Raw genomic sequence first — 16,638 nt, 5'->3', positions numbered from 1 at the left:
CCAGCACTGCTCTTTCCAGGGCAAATACATGGGACAAGACGGCCACGAAGGGCATGAGTTCTGGGGAACACAGAGATCGTTCTTGGCAGAAAGGAGGGGAGGACTTAAAATAGTCTGCCTCTGTTTGTTATTCTGTCTAAGAAAAATGTACACGGCTCAGCACCAGTAGGACATTCTGTCTCGGGGGCTGCCAGCTGCACTTGTAAAGTCCCCCCACGATCGTGTGCACTGGAAGCTCTCAGGCCCGGGGTACAGGGTGCCTAGCTTCACTCGCTTTGTCTGGAATTGGGGAGGACTTGGAACACCTCTGGTTCTGGAGGGATCACCAGGGCTTTTATGGGCTGAACTGCGCTCACCTCACCCCCAGAATCCACAAGTTGAAGTTCTAACCTCCAGCACCTCACGATGTGTCCATATTTAGAGACAGGGCCTTCAGAGTACTTAAGCCACGATGAGGTCATGACTGTGGCCTTGGCCCAAGAAGACTGGACTCCTCGTAAGCAGAGACTAGTGCAGAAACACACACAGAGGGCACCACTGGGGACACAGTGGGAGACGCCATCCTCAAGCCAGGAGGGAAAGAAAGAAACCTGCAGACACTGAGACTTTAGACTTCAGCTTCTGGAGCTATGAGAAAACCACTTCTGTTGTCTAAGTTTCCCATGTCTGTTCAGCCCCGACACTAACACAGAAACTATTTCTGAGTTTCCTATTTTAGAAGCTTTTCCATCCGGAGCACTTTCAGATGGAGAAAATTCTATTTCTGTCAGTGGTTTCTCACAGCAGGTGATGTGGTAACACTCCCCCACTTAGGAAACATACTAATTTACCCCTCCATCCACCAGGTATCCACTGCTGCACTCCAGCTAGCCACGAGGCCACTCCCTGGGATGGACCAGCCAGACTGGTCGATGCACCTCCCTCCCCCAGAACCCAGATCCCAAGCCACTCCTCTGTCCTGCACACACTAACTTCATTTTTACAAAAGCACGTGTATCGTTGGATGGTGATGTATGTGGACTTAATATTACTGAACCACACACTTAAAAAGGGATTATGGTAAATGTATGGCCACAGTGAAAGAATTTAAAAAGGAGATATAATGAAGCATTGAAAACTGGTTGTGATAAATGAATCGATAGATCATCAAGTAGAACATAGATCAGGTATCTGGGATCTTCCGGTACAAGTACAAAAAAACCCCACCCTTGGTTTTCCTATTGCTGCTGCTGCTGTGGAGGTCTGAAACCAGGGCTTCACACATGCTAAGCACCAGCTCTACCACTAAGCTCCACCCCCAGCCCACAGGAGTCATTCTCAGCGGCATAGCCAGCATCATCACCAACACAGTTAGGAGTCTTCCACTAAGTGCTGGGCATTGTGCAATGTGTGTCACTACCACCTGACAGCAGCGATGAGGTCGATGCTGCATTACTTGCAATTTGGATCCCTAAGGGCCATGACCAAGGGCACAGGGGCCTTGCAGTGACTGATGGAAGCTTCTTTGACCTCTCAGACCTCTTGCTCGACCCTGGACACTCACTGCGGTGACGCTTCCTTCACAGGGAAAGACCTATGCACGTCCAGTAAGCCAGAGAGAGTGCAACAGACTCCAGAGAGATTTTCAACAAGGCTTAAAATGCATTTCAGAAAGGGCATTTCAGTTTAATCCGGGTTTGACTGTCAATGCCTTCCTCACAGAGTCAGCAAAACCTGGAGGCGTGGACCTAACAAAGCTCCACCCAAACGTAGAACAAATGTCAAGAGGGCAAGGATTTCGTTCCAGTTCCGATCACTAAATATGAGGCCTCAAGCAAGCAAAGGGAGGACATCTGGGCCAGGTCCATGGGCCCGCAGACCCTAGAGAGCCACTACTCTGCAGCGCCCCATGGTGAGTGAGTGGCAGAGGCGCAGGCAGGACTCCCCTGACAGCTGCTCCCACGCCAGGCTTCAGCCCACACGTGGCTCAGTCATGGCTCACAGGCGAGAGGGGCTGCCCACCCACTGCTGTGTGTGCATTCAGGTACGCCCACCCCCCCACCCCCCCACCCCCCGGCCAAAAGCGCTGTTTTTGCTGTTTTCCTTCAAATACTCCAGAAGCGTCTCTGGGTGGAATGAGGTCAGTCGACCTTGTTAGGTGGAGAAGGAAAGGTGAGGTGGCTACGCAGATCCCTCGGCCCTGCCCTTGACTCTGTGACTCTGCCAGAATCTGTAGCAGTCCAGTGAGCTTTGTCACCAAATGAGGTGATGCCACAGAGTGTCAGAGCCCCAGGCAAGCTTCCTCCTGAGATCTAAGCCGCTCGCTGCCAAGTTACCGGTATCTGTGTGATTGCTGCACGTCCTAGTAGACCACCCGAGGAGTCACATGTCTAAGTCAGCAGTACCCGGATTGTTAGTTGAATAACTGCTAGATTCACAGCGAAGATTCTGTTACTCACCTTGGAGAGTGGGATTCTCTCCATGGGCTCAGAATCCACATGTTGAGCCAACCTCAGTCAACCAAATAGAAATAACAGTTGTGTCCGTACTGAAGACACACAGACTTTTTCTTGTCATTATTTTCAAAATGAAACAGTGTAGCTAAAATAAAGTGTGGCCAGTGTGGGTTGGTCACTGCTGCAGCCTTGCTGGAGGAATCCCAGGCACATCCCACTCCGCTGCCCTCCTGGGCTGCCACCACTCCGGTCCCTCCTCACCTGGTATGGAGCTCCCCCTTTCCCCTTGCCCCTGCACCTGGCCTCTGCGTGCCCGGGCATCATCTGTACTAAGAAGCCGACCCGACTGTGCCCCAGGTCCGGCAGGCAGGGGCTGCTGCTCAGCGTTTGCGAGGCCCGGCTTGACCCCAGCCCTTCTTTAGCAGCACAGATCCCCTGAGGAAGGTTCCTGTGTCCTAGCACGGCGCCCTGGGGTGATGGACGCTTACTGCAGGAGCATCTCGGGCACCACAGGGCCCCACGGGTCCCGGGCTCTGCCGGTTTGTGGGGCTGGGACCGCTTCTGGCCATGCACGTCCAGCCAGGGGCCCTCCCTCGCCAACCCAGGCGCAGGCAGGGCTCCTCTGGTGTCCTGGGAAGCACGGTCCTCTCACGCGCGAGCTTACCTCACTCGATGGCAGTGCGGAATGGCTCCTGACAGCCTCACATCTAGCTGCTTGTTTGCTGACCAGGGGTGAGGAACTGCTGAGCTAATTTAGGCAAAACATTTGAACCCACATTGATGCATAATTATTTCAACTCTTTTGTTTTGCACTTTAAATCCAATTTGTATTTATGTAAGCTGTGGATATTCAAAAGAGCAGACAGCCCAACACGGAATGAGTGAGAGTAAGTGAATGGATTTACAGTACTTATTCACTGCACAGAAGAATTACTGTTAAATCAACGTCTCCAATCTGTTAACCGGAAGAAAGCAGAGTCTTGTCCATTGCGGTCTCTCTGCTGTGTGACTGGGCCTCAACCCTGTGTACTGAATAAATAAATACGTGCCCTTCCAGAGCCATGGCAGGTACTCTTGTGCTGGTAGGAGAGGATATCGCGCACATACAGAGTCTCAGACGGTTTCCGGTCACTCTCCTAGACTTGGTGTTTGCACTCACGGTTTGTGCCCCAATCAATATTGAGTAGAAATGATCCACAAACCCATTTAGCCAAGTTTATTCTACAACATCAGTAGTTGGGATCCCATTCTGTAAGGTGTCCCGAACACAGTCACGCACACGTGGATCGCCACAACAGACCACGACAGCGCCGGGCTGTACGCACGCAACGACGCACGCACAGTTGCTGTGTGCGTCACACCCTTCCGACAGCTCACAGGGCGACCCGTGAAAGACTTCACACAGGTCCACACCACAGGGAGCGTCCGAAGGGCTCAACACTCTGGGAGGTGCAGACCGAGGGCTGTCTGCACTGCTGCCTGCTTTTCCTAACTGCAAATTTTCCAGTCATAAGCGCAAGCGTCAAGTGGCCTTTTCTTGTCTGTGAGCACAAAGCAGCTCTTCCCTCCTTCCGTCTGACTTGGAACCTGGGAGCCTCCTCCCTTTCCATCCTTTATTCTCTGCCTCTGCTCTGCTTCCCAGCCAAAAAGCCTCAGAGCTTTGCATTTAGATGGTGGCGAAATTCAAAGGCTCAGAGAGGCACTGGGTTTGATCCTGAATTCTCAAAATCAAAAGGCTTTCTTTCCCTCCCGGCTACGACACTTCCCGCCACCTCAGCGGGCTGTGGCTGCCAGTGGAGCCTGTTTTCTTTTATCAAACGTGTGTGAGCGTATCCAGCCCGGCGGTGCTCGCAGTCCGCAGGTGGAGAGGTTCTATCCAGAACGCCTGCTGGAGGGCTGTTCCTTCCAACGGCCCTCTTCACCACGCTGGTTCCTGCACGGTGCCACCACGTGGAGCTTGGCACAGCCAGCCGACCTGCTTCACAGCCACGGCCACTCGGGGCCTCCCCACAGGTGGCAGCCAGGGTGTTAGCAGCCACAGGGCTGGGCGGCTCAGCCTGGCTCAGCGCTCTCTCCCACAGCCAGGGCAAGGGCAGCGTATTTTGTTTGTTTTCAGCCTGTGGAATAAGCCCACCCCTTGTCACGAAACCTTGGCTAGTAGCAGAAGTCTTGACTTGGAATTTCAAAATCACTTCCCTACTGAAGACGCTTTTCCCATCGGTATTGAACTTATTTTTCAAGTCACTCAGTTACAGTTGCCTGAACTTTCCCTCTAAGATCAACAAACAGAAATCACTTGTGTTTCTTTGCAGCAGAAACAAACAATCCAAAAGGAAATAAGCTAAGAAAGCTATTCAATTTAAGAGGTCATCAAAAAGAATGAAATACCTAGGAATAAATTTAACCGATACAACGAAATACTTTAATACTGAAAACTATGAGTGCTGGTGAAAACAAAAACCAAAGACCTATTTAAGTGAAGAGACACCCTGTGCTCCAGGAGAGGAAGGTAAAGCTGCGGCTCAGAGCAATCCGTAGGTGCAATGCAGTCTCCGCCAACATCCCAGTGGTGGCTCTTGCCAGATGGAAGGGCTGACCCTCAAATCTATGTAGAACTGTAAGGGACCCCCAACAGCCAAAACAATCCTGGAAAAGAAGAAGGAAGCTGATTTCAATTTTACTACAAAGATCCACGGTAGTGAGAAAGTTGTAGTGACATAAGGATAGACATATACACAAGTGGAATCATATAGAGACCCCAGAAATAATAAACCCTTGGTACAATAGTTTTTCAAAATGTACCAAGACTACTAAATGGAGGGAAAACCAGTCTCTTTGACAAACAGTGCTGGGGCAACTGAATTTCTACATGTAGAATGTGTTCAGACCCCTGTCTCACACCAAATGTAAAAGGGATAAATCTATATGTAAGAGCTAACACCAAACACTTGTACTCCCCGCAGTCTGGGAGGCTGAGGCAGGAGGATCCCAAATTTAACTCAGTCTGGACAACTTACTCAGACCCTGTCTCAAAATAAAAAAACAAAAAAGGGCTGGGGGTGTAACTCAATGCTAGGGCACAGGGTTCAATCCCCAGTGCCATGAAAATAAATAAATACATAAATAAATAAGCTAACACAATGAAACTGTTAGAAGAAATCTAAGATTTAGCAGCAGATCCTTGGACACGGCAGCAGAAGTATAAACAACAACAATAAAGCACATAAACAAGACTTTTTCAATCTTAAGAACATGTATATGAAAGGACATTGACATTGGAGTAAAAAGACAACCTACGGAATGAAAAAGAACCTGCTATCACATACCCAATTGAGTTTAATGTCCAGAATATGTAAAAAACGTTGAAGCTCAAAAATAAAAGACAAGCAACTGAATGAAAACATGAGCAAAACTATGAACACTTACTCAAAGAAAATACAAAAGGCCAAAAGCACATAAAAATGTTTAATATTATCCAGCCATGAAAATGAGAATCAAGGACACAGTGAGATACTACCCCCACCTATCAGAATGGCCATAGTTTAAAAAAAAAGGAAGTAAGTGTTGACAAGGATATGGGAAATGGGAAGCCTTGTGCATTGCTGGGAATGTAAACTGGCAGTCCTCAAAAACCTACAATGGGATTGACATAACACCTAGTAATTCCACTCCTAATAAACCCAAGAGAGTTGAAAATAGAGCCTCAAAAGGACATCTGTTCATCAATATCCATTGCAGTATCATTTGCAGTAGCAAAAGGTGAACAGAGCCTAAGTCTCCACCAACAGATAAACAACATATGGTATATCCATGTCATGGAATATTATTCAGCCCTCAACAGGAATGAAATGCTGACATGAGCCACATGATGGATGCAACTTAATAGCCTTGTGTGAAGCAAAATATTGAAGACAGAAAGGAAAATAATTGCATTCTGCCACTGACATGAAATATCTAGAATAGACGAATGGAGAGAGAGAGAAATAGGTAAGTGACCAGGACCTGGGGATGAGAAAACAGTTACTACTTACTGTTTACAGAGCCTCTGTGCTGGGAAAAGGTAGTGATATCTGCAGAAGCCAATGGATGGAATTTAACACCACCAGTCATCCATTTGAAATCAGTGGAGTGGCAGAGCAGGCGCAGTGCATTTTACCATAGTTACAACAGAAGCACTGCCCACTGCTCCCATACCAACTGCCGAGGACCCGGGGAACCAGGGCGCTCACATGCAGGCATGAGGGTGCAAATCTGTGCTGCCCATGCAAAAACAAGTGGGCAGGTTCTCAAAGAGCTAATCCCAAACCCACACATGTCCCAGCCTCCACCCCTGGGAGTTGTATCTGTGCAAGGGTCATGGACTCCATGTCCCTGCAAAGTTGGCTGTGTGAATTTTCATGGCATCTTCATTTTCATAATCCCAAACTGTAAAGAACTCAAATATCTATCGACAGATGAATGGATCAAAGACACAGCTAAGAGGTCCGGGGATGTAGCTCAGTGGTGCCTGCGCCTGCCTGGCAAGCACAAGGTCCTGAGTTCGATCCCTGGTATGGAAAACAAAACAAAACAAAACCAAAAACACAGTTAAGATGGATCTACACGACCGAATCCTACTAGCAATAAGAAGAAACAAACTATTTAAATAGACACTTTAGATGGATCTTAAAGTATTTGTATGAAGAGGAAAAAACCAAACCAAAAATTTACGTACAATATGATTCCATTCATAGAAATCTCCAGAAAACCCAAAATACTCTACAGTTACTGAGAGGTGATCAATGCTACTGGGGGACTCAGGTTAGAAACTCAAGGGGGCGGAGAAGGAAGATCTTGGGGGTGCACGCCTCTGGCCGGCCTGGCGGAAGCACACACTTCACGTGCACGAAGTTCATTACCTGCCAGCCACACCACAACAAAGCTGCTTTATTAGTGAAGGGCAGTGGAAGTTTGCAACTGATAATGAACCACATTTTTTTCCCTAGTAGCACACTAGTTTTCTATAACTTTTCAGTTTTTGAGCAATTTTCAATTGAACAGCTCAAAAAATTGCTTAAAGAATTGCCTCTCCTTTAGAAATCACACTCTCATCTGACTGATCAGAGGCTATTTTTATCTTAGGGAGAGATAAATTTATTTTTGTAAGAAAATAATTGCTCCTCCGCTTGCATTTAGTTCATTCTGGAGCAAAATTAACCTTCCAGGAGTAAGGGTTTGACTTTTCACAAAGCCTAAGTTGCCTGTATATGGAATTCTTGAAATAAATTATTTTTGGTGGGACTGGGTGTCCTTCTTTTCTCCATCAGTAATGTAACATCTGCGGGCTTGTTGGCATCTGGAGAATTAGTGAGCACTGAGCCTGACCCTCTGGGGGTCAGCAGCGGGCCAGGCTCCGGTCCGGTGCGTGTGCAAAGTCCCCCGCCTGGCTTCCACCTGCTCTCGTGCCCGCACCCCAGGGCTCCCAGCTCGGAGACTCGGTGGGCAGGCTCTCTCTCCCTGCCACCCCTGTCTCTGCCACGGGCCACCACGCAGCCGACCTGGTCACAGCACTATGGGCGCCACCTCTGCCCAAGCCTTTGCCGTGGGTAGCAAAGTATCGGACAGCGGCACTGTGGAAACAGCAGAAGTTTACCTTGCCCCTGGCTCTGGAGGCTGAGCGTGCAGCAGCTCGGGCCGATCTGCCAGGTGTCTGGTGAAAGCCTTCGTCCCCTGGGGGTCACGGCAGGGGGAGGGTGGCGCTGGGGCCTTCACTCCAGGCCCGACCCCAGCCCTTCTTTCCTCTTCCACTTTGAGACGGGGTCTGGCTCGGCCCTTGGGGATCTGCTCGCGTCCTGTGTGCCTTCCTCATGACCTCCACAGACCAATAGGGTCTGAGGATTGGATTCAGGACACTGCCACACAGAGTGCTTCGTGCCTGCCCCAGAGGCCTACGGAGCCGGGCTCACAGTGCACACAGCTGGGCCCTCCCAGGCACAAACAGGTTGCCAGCCTCCCTCCTGTCATCTTCCCACACCTGAGTTTGCTCGTGCCCTTCTAACCCTCACACCAGGAAATGAGCCTGTGTACGCTGCCATGGGGACACATGCTCAGGCCCTGCTCACTGAGCAGGATGGGAGCCAAGAGTTTGGGACCTCGGACTCGGCTGGCAGGACAGTCACAGTAACCCGAATGCGAGTTTCGGGTCTCCGTGCATGGCCCATGACTCTGCTCCTCCAGTTCAGACAGCTATGAAGGAGTGGAGAGGCTGGGTCCTGCCCGGGGCCCAGCAGGGAGACAGACAGGGCGCAGCTGCCCAGCGGAGGTGTCCTGGACACCAGAGTCCTTGTGGGGGCCCTGCGGGGCGGAGCTCAGAGCGGGGTGGGGCAGGGACAGGTAAGCGAGGTCCTAGGGGAGCCACAGACGGAAGTGGACACACCGACTGTCCACGCCGAGGCCCTGCACACCCAGGCCCCGGGGTAGCCAGACCCTGCTAGAGGAGCACGTTTGCCCTCACGGGGACTCAGTGCACGCTGCCCCACGCCCCACCCAGTCCCCAGCGCACATCCGCATCTGCTCCAACAGAGCAGGCGCACCACGGCAAGGCTGGACCTGTCTCCTACCAAGGGGCCTCTCCTGCTCTGCCGGAGGACACTGACCTGCGCGTGCCGGGCAAGCAGCCAGGTGCACATGAGCCTCCGCCCCAGCACTTCTGGCCGCAGGCTGTGCAGAAGCAGGCTGCACCTCCTGTGTCCTCGCTGAATGTGCACAGCACCAAGTCATGAGCCCAGGCCTGCCGTGTGTGAGGAGGAGCTGAGCTCCCAGTCTTAGCTCCATGCCCACAGCGAGGGCACAGGAGGGCAGGGTCGTTGGGCTGAGGCCACTGGTCCTGCAGTGTCTCCCGGTGCAGAGGCCCAGGTCTGGGAAAGGACAGGTGCAGACAGTGTCTCAGGGCCAGGCCGTGGCCAACCCACCCGTGCCGGCCTCCTATCTCTCTGCCCAGGCTGCGCCATCTGAGCCAGCTCACCACAATGCTGCCCTTTCTGGCCACTGCTTGCTGGGGAGAGAAAGCCTGGTACCACGCTGTCCCTCCCAGGACCCGGTGTGAACAGAGGAGCGAATGGAGCTGACCCAGGACAGCCAAGGCCCCAGCTGGCCCTGGAGCCTTGTTCCCTTCGCACTTGGCACATCCTGCCCAAGGGACACCCATGAGGCACCAAGTAGACGGCTTGATGGAAGTCGGCCATGGGAGTCACCTCGAGTGGGTGCCAGGGCCACTGCAGGCTTGGAGCCAGCGTGCTGCAGTCAGAGCTGTGCTGGGCCTCATCATTCTGGCAGCAGAGGGCTGACAGGACAGGCTCGGGGAGAGGCAGGGCCAAGGGCGTCCACAGATGCACCCGGATCCCACAGCCCCCTGAATTCAGTGCTGGCTCTTTCTTTCCAAATCCAGGACTTGGAAGCTGGGGTCTGGACCCATGAGGAAGAGGTCAAGGGAGCTCCAGGAGCGGGGGGGTGGGGGAGGCAGACCACCCGCCCTGCCACGTAGCACACGGCTGTTAACTGTGGGCTCTGTGGATGGGCAACAGGGGAGTGGCCCCATGCTTAGAGTGAAACCAAATGTTTCCTAACCTCACATCACAGGCGCAGACCCCGAGCTTCAGGTGCCCAGCTGGGTGGCACGTCCAGCCAGGCCACGAGCAGGTGGCCACAGGAACGGGACTCCTGTCCCAGCCAACCCCAGGAGACCCTGCCGCCCCAGGTCCACATCAGGGCCTTGTGACTCTCAGAAGACCTCTTTTAATATGACTCAAGTCCTGATTGCTTTCATAACGTAAAACAAACAACAGGAAAACAACATAACGTTTCCAGTGCAATTACATCATCCTTGAAGGAAACTCTAAGATTAAAAGGAGCTTCTAGCCAAGTGTTGAAAGGTTTTCCTTCATCACCTCTATGGGAAATCCTTAGTAAAAAGAGTTTTGGAGCTGGGCTTTGTGGTATCTATCTGTAACGCCAGAAGTGAGGGAGCTGAGGTAGGGGGATCCCCAGTTCCAGCCCACCCTGGACAATGTAGTGACTTAACCAGACCCTGTCTCAAAATTCAAAAAACAAAATAGAAAGTGCCGGGGTGTAGCTCAGCGCCAAAGCCCGGATTCAATCTCCAGCACCGCAGAGCTAGAGCGCAGACAGGCGTGAGTCCTGAAGTGGCAGAGGTGACCGCGCAGTGCACTGCCTGGGGCTTGGGCCCTGGTGGCCGAGAGAGCTGCGGCGAGACTGGCCCGGCCACCTCTCCTGCCTGACCCGGTGCAGTTTTCTCCTCCGCTTCTGCAGGCCGCTTCCCGACCGAGTGGGCGAGTGAGCTCCAGAGCACCTCCTCCAGGTGGAGCGGCTGCTGCTGCTCGGGTCCCCAAGGACACCGGGGCTCAAAGGCAGCAGCGGCACAGGGGCGCCTCCTGGTGCCATCACGGTGGCCGGTGCCCGGGCTGGTGGGTGACCGCTCCCCCTCCGGCCCTCAGCCTGACCCACACGCATCACTGCGGGCTTGGGCCTGCCCGAGTCCAGTGACTGGGCCGTCCACAAAGACAGAGCGATGTCCATCGCATGAGCTGCTCCTGCTCCCTCCTGACGTCCCCTTAGCTGTGTTGGTCCACCCTGCCCACCAGCCCGAACCTCCCCGGTGCGGTGCCAGGGCTCCCGGGTAGCCTGAGTGGTCCTTGCTGTCTGCCTCAGATGGGGTCCACCACTCGCTCTGCCCTAAGCCGGCCAAGGGAGCGGCTCTCTCCACCTCCCTGGTTCATCTGCTAAATGGAAAGAACAGGAGTGCCAGCCTCAGAGCTGTGGGGAGAATGAGGTGAGCGATGGTGAGAGCAGGCACAGCGGGGGCCCGGCACACAGCGGGGGCCCAACGAGCTCCAGGGCGCTGCTACTGGGTAGAGGCGCACAAAGGGTCTCATCACCCTCAGCAGATGATGCTGGGTCTTGGGTCTGAAGTGTCCCCAAAGGCAGGTCAGCAAGGCAAAGGCTTGGTGTCCAGAGCGGCACTTTAAGAGGAGGGCCCTGGCAGCCCCGGAGCGCGCCCTTGAGGGACACAGTGGACTCCTGCTTCTCCCCGTCCTCTGTTCTGCCTCCCAGGCCAAGGCCAGAGGTTCCGCTCAGCCTGGGCTCTTGCCACGAGAGCCACCTCACCGTGGCCCCAAGCAACAGGGCCCAGAGACCGTGGTCCAGACTCCCAAACCATGAGGCGGAACGAATGACCTCTCTTATGAGCTGATTATCCGGGGACGAAAGCTGACAGATGAAGACAGAAGTCTCACGGGCTCTCTTCGTGCACGGACACTCAGAGACGCAGGGGCGCCATCCCTGTCTCGGCCACCTGTCTCCGATGCTTGAGACAAACAGTCTGACCCCAGCTTCACAACCCCACCCTTGGTGAGCACCCTTCCAGGCCCGCTTTTATCCACCAAATACCCAGAAGGGTTTCCGCGCCCACACAGGTCTCCCTGGACCAAGCCACCAGAGTCTGGCCTCAAAGAACTTCCTGGCTGTTGGTCAAGACTCTGAATACTTAGAAGCCAGATAAGCAAAGCAACTATTTGAAGTTTTGTCCAAAACCAACCTAGATCTTCATGCTTTGAAGCTGGCTTTCGTTTCCACACAAATAAAAGGGCTCCTTTGTAGCCAAAAGAGAGTAGCACTGCTAAAAATCAATCATTCCAGGTGAAGAAGCAGCTCTTGAGGGCTGTGGTGGTAGAGATCTCTAATCCCCACACTTGGGAGGCTGAGGCAGGAGGATCACCAAGAGTTTATCACCAACCTGGACTACATATTAAGTTCAAGACCAGCCTGGACTACAGAGAAAGATCTTGTCAATGATGCCCACATTTTTCATCCTTTTATGGCTGATAGGGAGGAGGGAGGAAGATGATCTGATAGTTATGCTCCACTGCTGCAAATGGCTGTTCTGAAAACTGACAAACCCAAGAAGTTTGCTTCCAACCTGGTCTCAGTTCGGTGAAAGCTCTCTTTGGGGCCCTTACCCAGTTTTCAGCACATGGCTTATTCATGAATACGAATAAAGAGAAAAGGCCTTGATCTACTTCATATCAAGCTCCTCAGAGATGTCAGGAAGAGGCTCCATCCACACCCAAGTGGTCACTGTGTCCTGACATCATGCTCCAGCCTTAGAGGTCCCATCTGCATTGCCGCCATCATGAATCCTCCAGTATCCCCACTCCTCTAGCTGAGGGCCAAGGACTCTGTGGAGCACTCTCACCAAAACCAGATCCAAAGCTCTCTTCCCGCTGAGGACCCCACAGGAACCGAGCATCCTATAACCTCCTGGGCTGTCAGTGGATCGCGGAGCAGGCCTTACTGACCGGGCAGCAGAAGGAGGACAACTCCAAGAGTCTGAAGGGCACCAGAGAGCCGGTGTGGGACCGGTCTCAGGCTGCATCTCGAGCACACAGATTTCCCATTTTGCTGCCACAAAACATGTGGGAGAGAAGCAGCACCAGGCCCACCCCTCACCGAGGGACAGAGTGTTCCTACATCTGCCAAGCTGATGGCGAACTTCTGGGCCACCCTGGCCTAAGGTGTAGCGCACAGTAGAGGCCAATGAGGACTCCGGGTCCCCCCAAACCACCCTGGTTGACCAACTCACTTCCAGAACCCTGGCTCTGAGGCCACGGGGATGAGCCATCTGCTCCGAAATTTAAAGACAATGCAAAGCGATGAACTGCTAAAGCAGCAGTACTTCAGCTTGCTTTCGCTTTTGGAACACACTCACTTGCACACATATGCACGTGTTTACTTGCACACACACCTGTGCATCCACACAGCTCCCCACACACATGGACACAAACTCATAGTCACCTTAAGGAGCAGCTCAGTGTCAACACGACAGGCCACACTGTCAGCGCTTCCTACTGGTAAAGATCCCCCTGCAGAAACACATACACACTCATGCACACACACACACACACACACACAAAGTTAATGTGCACAGACATTTTCACGTTTCTATATAAGATAAGATCTGAATGGGTAAATATTTCAGGTCGGCCCAATATTACCAATTTTGTGGCATTTAATTTTTTTCATTAGAATCAGAGTGCTTTGCTCTAGAGGTGATGATTTGATAGATCATAAATTTAAGGCAAAGAATGCATGGTAAAATCACCAGAATAAAAAAGCAGACCAAAAACCCTTTATACAACCAAATGGTGTGGTATATCTCAAATAATCACATTACCTACATAAATGTCCTGGAATAGCCACGCTCCCTGAAATTAATTTTTTAATCAAATGAAATTGTTTCCAGTTGGTCACAGTGGTGCACATCTGTCATCCCAGCTACTTGGGACTCTGAGGCAGGACAGTTGCAAGTTTGAGGCCAGGCTAAGCAGTTTAACAAAACTCTGCCTCAAAATAAAATTTTTAAAAAGGGGGTGTAGGACAGAGTGAGAAATGTAGCTCAGCACTCTGTGGATTTAACCTTGAACAACACACACAGAGCACTCTCTCAAAATAATTCCTATCTTTCCTGTTACTTATTTGATATCTTTCAAAAATATTATGCAATGGTTATATTTGAGAATAAAAGTGTATCACAGTGTAATTGATGGGCTTGTTGACTATACTTCAATACATACAAAAGAACCATGCATCTTTTCATAAAGTCTTGCTGCTGACCGATCTAATTAACCCTCAAGCCAAGAGTTTTCCACACAGGTGACAGACGCTGTGACTTCACAGCCCCCCGGAGAGCACGGAGCTACATTTAATTAAGGACTAACAACCTGAAAAGCTGCCTGACACAAACTCTGGAGTGAGGGAGAGCTACCCTGGAAGCTGCTGTTCTCCACCTCTGGTTTTCTGCAGCATAGGTAATTTTGGGAGCATGTGTAGATAAAAGTTTGTTTTTTAAAAAAACCTGTTTCTTACATATGTGAAATGTTAAAGGTATTTTTCTAAGCTCCCAGAATTCTCTCCAGTAATTGAGGCAGGCCTGGCTGTCCGCCACAGAGGAAGCCGCTCTGCAGCAGCCTGCACGTTGCCAGGAATTCAGTACCAATGTGTACACAATCGCAAGGAAAGCCTCCTCGCTGTCTAGAATCCATGCGGATCCGGTGCTAGGTAAATCTTTTCGAGTTAGTGCTTCTGAAACCTTTCCAGCTGAGGAAAGTTTCCATTCCTGTTTATCTCTTTCCCATACTTGGCAAAGACACCAATACACACACACGCACACACTCCTGGGAAGAGTGAGCAACAGCTCTCCCTAGAAGCCTAGCGGTGCCTGCTCCAGGCAGTGTGCGGGTGTAGCTCGGATTGCAGGCAGCAATCCAGCCGTCTGCCCTGGAGACAAGTAGTGGAACACTTTCCCCAGGGAAAAACCGACAGAGAAGTCACCTCCTGGGCAGCGGACCGCACAGAGCTGTAGCCTTGGGGCTCAGACTCTCCTGGGGCAGCCCTGCCCTGCACTTCTCCTGGCCTTGCCTCGTGGCCTGCTTCTGCCTACCCCTTAGTCCTGGGCTCATGGTGTGCACCTTCCCCAGTGGTCGCATCTACACCAGGAGGTACTTCTGATCAGTCCGCCTGACAGACCCTTAGTACATTCGTGTCTGATGAGTAACAGTGTGCAAAAATGTGTTTCTGCAGAACACTGATGAGTACACAAATGGATCAGCTCAGGGAACCAGCGAGCCCGCAGAATGGCTGCGTATGTCACACGTCGGGGGTGGACACAGCTCTCGGGCAGGACTGCGGGCTGAGCCAGTGGCGCGTGAAGGCAGCAGATGTGCAGTGCAGGAGGGAGCCCCGGGTGCTGCAGACCCCACAGTGACAACGCCGGAGGTGACAAACCTCGCTCGCCGGCTCAGGCGCCACTGGCTTGGGGGTGAGGGCTCGGGAGGTGCCCTGGGAGAGGCTCCGGGCTTGGCCTTCTCCCTCCCACATGGTGGGCAATAACCAGTGTTCCCCAACGTCACTTTTGTACAGATCCTCAATTCACGCACATATTACATGGTTACATGCACACACTACAGCTTCTTTCTTTCTTTTTAAATCCCCTTTCCTCACCCCCTCCTTCTCCGGGTCCTCCATCCCATTTTCCATTCTTGTGGATATTATTAATCTTAGCTCATGTTGTGGTATTGGGTTCCTGTACGTCGTATCTTTACCTAGTCCCCCTTCCCCACTTCTGCTTGCCCTCTGCCGCTGGTCCCTCGCACCACTTCCCCATTGCAAAAGATCCATCCCTCTGTCCCCTTCTATCCAGCCTTTATCATTCTCTTAGTTTGCACTTTCACTCTAATGAGGGATACCATATGGTATTTAAGTTTGTGTGTCTAGTTTATTTCATTCAATGTTATATTTTCCAGGTGCATCAATTTTCCTACAAATGCCTCAAATTTGTCATTCTTTATAGCTGAGTAGTGTTCCAGTATGCATCGAAACCACATTTTTTTATTGAATCATCTGTTGGTGGGTACAAAGGCTGCTTCCAGGATTCAGCTATTACGGGTTGTGTTGCTATAAACATTGGTATGCAAGGTTCGCTGTAGTGGGATGCCTTAAGCCCTGTGGGGAAGATACCCAGCAGAGGGACCACTGGATCATATGAAATTTCTAATTTCAGTTCTTTGAGAAATCTTCACACTGCCTTCCATTATGGTTGTGCTAGTTTGCATTCCCACCAACAATGAAAGATGGTTCCTTTTTTACCACAGCCGCGACAGTTTCTGAACAACTTCCATTCTTTCTGGAGTGAGATGGAATCAGCATTGCTTTAATTTACATTTCTCAGATGGCCAGAGATGTTGAGCATGTTTTCATATATCTGTTGACCATTTGTATTTCTTCCTCTGTGAAGTGTCTGTTCATTTCTCTTGGCCAATTCTTCACTGGATCTTTAATTTTAGGTGGTTTAATTTTTTTCAGTTCTTTGTATATTCTAGATATTACTCCTCTGTCTGAGGAGTAGCTGGCAAAATTTTTACCCATTCTGTAGGCTGTCTGTTCACGCCACGGATGGATTCTTATGCTGTACAGGAGCTCTTTAGTCTGATATAATCCCATTTCCTGATGCTTGTTGTTACTTCTTGTATGACTGAGGTTCTGTTTAGAAAATCTTTTCCTACACCTGTGTCTTCAAGTGTTTCACCTATTTTATCTTCCAAGAGGTTTAGCGTTTAGATCTCTGATCCATTTTGATTCTAATTCGGTACAT

The 16,638-nt window shown here is 51.2% G+C and overlaps 1 protein-coding gene across 13 annotated transcripts in view; it reads right to left on the bottom strand.

Moving 5' to 3' along the window:
• The window catches only part of Atp10a (ATPase phospholipid transporting 10A (putative)), a 122,012-nt gene that overhangs the window by 45,037 nt on the left and 60,337 nt on the right, over window positions 1-16,638 (bottom strand). For 2 of the 13 annotated variants that reach the window (XM_087188206.1, XM_087188205.1), the window contains exon 3: window positions 3,100-5,081. The exons of the other annotated variants lie outside the window; for them this stretch is intronic. The gene's annotated coding sequence lies outside the window, so the exon portion shown is untranslated. The remainder of the gene's footprint in view (window positions 1-3,099; window positions 5,082-16,638) is intronic. 13 annotated transcript variants of the gene reach the window in all.

This window comes from Heterocephalus glaber, unplaced genomic scaffold (assembly GCF_053883595.1).
Source record: "Heterocephalus glaber isolate CG9 unplaced genomic scaffold, H.glaber_assembly_v1.0 deba00001531, whole genome shotgun sequence".
In the NCBI taxonomy this organism is placed as follows: Eukaryota; Metazoa; Chordata; class Mammalia; order Rodentia; family Bathyergidae; genus Heterocephalus; species Heterocephalus glaber.
This window is presented reverse-complemented; position numbering and strand designations above follow the sequence as displayed.